Source organism: Pithys albifrons, chromosome 15 (genome assembly GCF_047495875.1).
Source record: "Pithys albifrons albifrons isolate INPA30051 chromosome 15, PitAlb_v1, whole genome shotgun sequence".
In the NCBI taxonomy this organism is placed as follows: Eukaryota; Metazoa; Chordata; class Aves; order Passeriformes; family Thamnophilidae; genus Pithys; species Pithys albifrons.
The window spans coordinates 4,401,766-4,407,976 of NC_092472.1; the positions used below are offsets into that span (position 1 = coordinate 4,401,766).

The window sequence follows — 6,211 nt, forward strand, 5'->3', positions numbered from 1 at the left end:
CAGCATCACTGTGGCGAGGTGACAGGTTCTCATCCTGCATAAAGGATGTCCAAGCTCGGGTGATGGAAGATGCTCTGGTACAAGCAATCCAGGACAAGGACATTGAGCCAGATCCACACATGCCAAGGCAAGCCAACAGGCTGGGAGCCGTTAATGCCATCCCTTTTCCATGCCATAATGGCTGGTGAAAACCATGATGGATGGTGAAAACCAGGGACACCAAGGCAGGCTCTGGAAAACCTTCTGACCTCAAACCCCCTTTTATCCACATAATCACAGGCTGCCACCTATGTGCAGCAAGGACTGTCATCTCAGACCATCAGTATGCTCCACCTGCTTGAAAGCCAAGGGACAACACAAGCAGAGATGAAATCACTCCAAAGATGCAAGTGATGCACCCCCAACTCCCAGCCCCTCAGAAGAAGAGAGTGTGGGGCAGGGCACATCATCAGCATTGAGATGTTGACAGACCCAAAAGCTTTCTGATTTGGATGTCAGGTGCCTGAGGGCCAGTGGCCAGGGTAAACGTGCCCTTTGGACTTTCCCAAAGGCAATGTGACCCACAGGTCACCCTCAGCCACTCACTGCGGTCACATCGTTCTGCTGCCTGGCTCTCCCTGGAGAACTCCTAGGGCTCCCACCCCATGGGTGTCCCAAGGGACACAGGACATGGCTAGGGATGCAGGCTGCTTCTCCCCCACATGCCCTGATGCTCCCCCAGTGGGTTCTCCATGATGGGGAGTCACAGCCTCCCCACCCAGGACATGTCCCTCTGCTGAAGGCAAAGGCTGCTGCAGACTCGATCCCCACAGCAGAGCCCCTGCTGAGCAGGAGCAAACCCATGTTTCCTCACCACTGATCTGGGATTTCCCACTGGCTACCTCTGGAGGTGCTTCTTCCTCCAGCCACCCCTTTGCTCCAAAACCTCTTCCCTTCTGCCCCTCCTACCTCACTGCTCCTGCATTGAATCACAGAATGGTTTGGGTTGACAGGGACTGTAAAGCTCATCCCATTCCACCCCCTGCCATGGGCAGGGACACCTTTCACTATCCCAGGTTGCTCCAAGCCCCATCCAGCCTGGCCTTGGACACTTCCAGGGATGGGGCAGCCACAGCTTCTCTGGGCAACCTGTGCCAGGGCCTGCCCACCCTCAGCATGAAACATTTCTTTTCTTCCTGTGTTTGAGTTACCTCTGACCTGTTGCAGTTTAAAACCCTAACCCCTTGTCGTATCCCTTCACGTCCTTGTCCAAAGTCTCTCTCCAGCTCTCTTGAAGCCCCTTTAGGCACTGGAAGGAGCTCTAAGTTCTTCCCAGAGCCTTCTCTTTTCTCCAGGCTGAACATCCCCAGCTCTCCCAGCCTGTCTCCAGAGCAGAGCTGTCCCAGCCCTCAGACCATTTCCCTGGCCTCCTCTGGGCTCGCTCCCACAGGCCCATGTCTGTCTGTGGTGGGGACCCCAGAGCTGAATGTGGTGCCCCAGGAGGGTCTCACCAGAGCAGAGCAGAGGGGGAGCACCCCCTCCTCACCCCACTGCTCACACTGCCCGTGGTGCAGCCTGAGATACACTCGGCTCTCTGGGCTGCGAGCGCACAGTGCCGGCTGATGTCCCATCTGTCACCCACCAGCATCTCCCATTCCTCCTCCCCAGGGCTGCTCCCAGCCCATCCACCCCCTGACTCTGGCAGTACTGGGGGCTGCCCCCACACAGGTGCAGAACTTTGCACTTGGCATGGTTGAACCTCCCACCTTCCTCCTGCCCCATCACCTGCCTGGCAGGAAAACAGCCAATCCCACACACCAGCTGCTGCCAGCATTTCCATCCCTTCCCAAACCACCACAGTCCATCCATTTCCACATCCCCAGCTGCGTGGGGGGCCACCCTCTTCCTGGGATGGTGTTTCCCATGCTCCTCCCCAGCCTGGATGATTTTCAAGAGCACCACTCACTTTGGGGACACCCACCCCCCACCCCAGCCTCCATGCCTGGGCTCTGTGCAGAGAGGTGGCAGCAACAGGCAGCAATCACAACTGGGGATCCCACAAGACCCCCCATGCTCCCAGGAGTCAAAGTCGAGTCAGGGGAAAAGGAAGGGGAAAGAAAAAAGCCCAACCCTTTTGAGTGCAATATTTTAGTTGAGCACCAGAGCATGAGTAAAGGAGGGAGCTTTTCGTGGTCTGGTGATTTTAAGCTATGAGCTGAAAGTTTAACTATTAATACACTTAATCAAGAGGTTGTTCCTACAGCTGGGATTTGGGAAAACAAACCACGGAGTCAGGAGAACAGTGGCACCCACTGTGGCCACCTCAGAGAATGTCTCTGCTGAGGCGGGGTGGTGGTAGAGGGTCAGAGAGGGCCAGATCCAGCCTTGGCTGAGCTTTGCATGAACACACCAGGAGGATCCAGGTGCTGGCTGTGAGGGCCAAGTGCCCTGGGTCTGGGTCTCCTCCCAGTGCCCTACACAGGGGATTCATCAGAGGGAACAGTTTTGGGGAGAGGATGCCACCTCCAAGCCCTGCAGCATCCCCAGGTCACAGACAAGCAGCACCTGCACTGCTGCCACCTGCCTGGAATGGCCCTGGTGACACCAGGGAATGCCAGTGGGTGATGGACCCCCAGGGTGGGAGATCCCCAAAACACCCCCTCAAACACACCCACAGCATCTCCCCTCACACCCACCTCTGCCAAGGCGGAGGAAGAGGAGGGACAGGCTGAATTTCAGGGTGCAGCACCCAGAGCCACTCTCCCCTGCCTGCCCACCTCGTGTGACATGCAGGAGGTGCAGGCAGGAGTGCAGGCAGGACAGGCAAGAGGTGCGGGCAGGAGTGCGAGCAGGCACCTGGCAGCGTGGCGCCGGCTGCCCGCATCCCCACCACAAAATCCATGTCAAGGACGCCTCGGCCGTCTCCTGCCTCTTCCCACCGAGGAGGGAGGGACACGGGGATATTCGTGGCGCCCTGCAACTCCCCTCCCCGCCCTCTGCCCGGACATGTCGCCAGCCAAACAGACCCCCCCGATCCTGCCCCCAGGGCCGCCGAGCCCCGAATGGCGCCGGGACCAACTTCTGAGCGGCACCGGCGGGTCCTTTGTTACTTTGCTTTTGTTGTCACACGCCGGCGCGTCCCCGTCCCCATCGTCCCGTCACGGTGTCCCCCCCCACATCCCTCCCACACACCCCCGCCTTGGCGGCCGCCCCGAGGTCAGGGCGTGACATCTGCCAGCGCGACGGGGCGACGCCGGTACCGGCACCGGGGAGGGAGGGGCGCCGGGCCGGGGGCACCTCCGGGGGCATCTCCGGGAATACCCCACGTGGGGACACTTTTAGGGTGCCACCGCCACCGATGGGGATGCGCTGCGGCGGCCCCGCGGGTGCCGCTGGATGTGTCAGTTCTCCTAGCTTTTCCCGATGGGAATGCGAAGGATGGACGGACAGACGGAGGGACGGAGCGGGGTTTCCATGCCTATAAGCGCTCCCGCTGAGCGGGACCTCGGGTCACCCCCCCGGTTCCCACGCGACCCACCCCTCGCCTCGACCCCGCCGGGGGATGCAGCGCAGCCCGCGGGGAGCAGCGGGGGCCGGGACACGCGGGGGGCCGGGACGTGGGGGGGGCCGAGGGGGTCCCCGTCCCCCCGCAGCCCCAGGTGCGGCCCCGCCGCCGGGCTGGGGGCCGGGGGGCGCGGACAAAGCGGCACAAAGGGGCCGCTGACACAGCAGGGCCCGTTTCCAGAGAAACAAAACTTCCGCCGGTCCCGGCTCCGCGCCCCAGGTAGCCGGGATGGGCATCCCCTCCACCCCCCTCAAACCCGGGCTCACCCGCCCTCCCGCAGCACGGCACCCCCCGTCATTCCTCCCGTGCCCCCCGGCGGGGAGCGGCGGGGGGTGAAGGTTGGCCGGCCGGGTCAGCGCACACACGGAGCCGTTACCGCAGGATGTGTGCGCAGCTTTGTTTGTGCGTGGGATGCCACCCCCCCCCCAATCCCCATCCCACCTCTCACCCCTCCATTCCATCCCCCCATCCTTCTCTCCCCAATCAATCATCCCAGCAAAGAATAACCCGACCCGAAGCAGCCCCGGCCCCGCAGGAAGGACGCTGCCGGCTGCGGGATGCGGTGCAAAAAAAATAGAAATAATAAAATTAAAAGGAAAAAAATACAAAAAAAACACAGCCCACATCCCCGTGGGGCGCGTGGGGCCGCGGTTCGGCGGAGTTCGGGCACGTAATTCCCAAATTCGGGCACAATCCACAGACCCCACGGCGGCTTTGGGGTTGGCGGCACCCACGCCGGTGCGAACGAGGGATGTTCCACGCTGCGACCGCGGTGGTTCGAGGGGTGTCGGGGTGCGCGGGGTGCCCTCCCTGCCGCGGGCGGGGGCAGCGGAGCGCTCGGGAATCCCGTCTGACGGCGAAGTGGGGGGGTTAGTTCGGAACGGGGCGGGGGGGATGATAAAGTTGGGTGAGTTGTCGCACATGGCTGGGCGATGGCGAGCGGCGACGCCCCCACGGCCACCCCGCGACCGGACACCGGTGGCGGAGCCGAACTGCCGGCGGAGCCCGGCGCACCCCGGGCAGGCGGGAGTGACCCACGCGCGGAGACCGAGCACGGAGGAGCCACCACCCGCGCCGGGTGGGCGTCCCTCCCCGCACCCCCCACGCGAGCCCCGTCGCGGGTGGCAGTGCCGGCCCCGCTGCCCACCGCCTCCCCCCGGCGCCGCCGCCCCCGCCGCCCCCCGGCCCCGCCGCCACCATTGTCACCCGGGAAACCACCGGGCGCTGCCGCCGCGGCCCGGGGCGGAGGAGGGAGACGCGGGGGGCTCACCCCATCCCTCCCCGCGGCTCCCAGCGCATCCCCACCGGGCTGCGGGTACCGGCAGCGGGGTTCAGCCGCGCCGAGAAAAACTTTGCTCGTTACCCCGCCGTCCCCCCCATCCCTCCCCATCCCCGAGAAGCGGCGGGGCCGCTCGGGCGCCGCGCAGGCAGCACCGGCCGGGCCCGACGCGGGCAGGCGGGCAGGCGGCCAGCTCCGGCCCCGCCGCCGCCGCCGCGGGCAGCCCGGGCACGGCGCCGGGCAGCGGGGCGAGACGCGGATCCCCCCGCAAACTTTTTCTTCTCCATCACCCTCCCTCTCCTTCACCACCCCCCGCCAACACCCCCCACCCCAACTCCACCACCGGAGCGCCTCGGGAGCCGGCACCGACCGGCGGTCCGGGAGCCACCGCGCTGCGGGCAGCGCTGCCGGGAGCGGCGGGGGCTGCCCGGGCGCTGAGGAGGGGGGCAGGAGGGGACGGAGAGAGAGGGAAAAGGGGATGGTCAGCACCTGCCCGGGGCCGGGGCCGGGGCCGGGGAGCCGAGGCGGGCTCGGTGCCTCGCCGCCGCCGCACACCCACCTCCACATCGCCGCTCGCTCTGGGAGTGCGCAGCCCCCGCTCCGCGCTGCACGGCGCTACCGCCGCCGCCGCCGCTGCCCGCGGCTGCCGGCAAAACCCGGACCGGACCGGGCCGAGCGCCCCGCGCCGCCGGACACCGCGACACGCCGCGACCACGACACGCCGCGCGCGCCCCCCGCCGCCCCGCGCGCGCGCCGCCCGCCGCCCGCACACACACACACAGACACACAGACACACACCTCGCACGGCCCGACCCCCGGCGCTGTGTGTCTGCACACCCACCCCCCCGGGTCCCCGCAGCCCCCACGGGTGTCACCCCGCTGCGCCCGGTGCCGGCTCCCCCGTGGGAGCGAAGTGCGTCCCTCGTGTCCCATCCAACTCCCAAGGGGTTCACCCCGCTGTGACCTCCCTGTCTTATCTACCCCCCCACACACACACGCACAGAGGTGCCGCCACGGTGTGCCCACACTCCCCTGTGTCCCGGACGTCCCCACGGGTGTCACTGTGATGTGCCGTCCATGGGCTGCCCACCCGCCACGGGTGTTGCTCTGATGTGTCCCACTCCATGTCCCAGCCACCCACACGGGGTGTCACCGTGGTGTCTGTCCCCATGCCTCAGCTCCCCCACCCCGGGTGTCACCATAGTGTGCCAACACCCGTGTCTCAGTCCACGTAGATTGGATTGGACTGTGTCCCCCATAACCCATCCATCCCCACGGGTGTCACCCTGTTTGTACCCCCTCCATGTCCTACCTGTCCCCCACAGGTTTCACCCCACTGTGCACCCCATGTCCCAGCCGCACCCACAGATGTCACCCTACTGTTCCCC

General features: G+C 65.5%; 1 protein-coding gene across 2 annotated transcripts in view; it reads right to left on the reverse strand.

Moving 5' to 3' along the window:
* The window catches only part of CXXC5 (CXXC finger protein 5), a 37,542-nt gene extending 32,075 nt beyond the window's left edge, over positions 1-5,467 (reverse strand). Inside the window, exon 1 of one of the 2 annotated variants that reach the window (XM_071570139.1) lies at positions 5,383-5,467. The gene's annotated coding sequence lies outside the window, so the exon portion shown is untranslated. Of the gene's footprint in view, positions 1-5,312 lie in introns of both variants that reach the window. The other variant, XM_071570140.1, reaches the window with a different exon arrangement.
* Between the last annotated feature and the right edge of the window lie 744 nt (positions 5,468-6,211).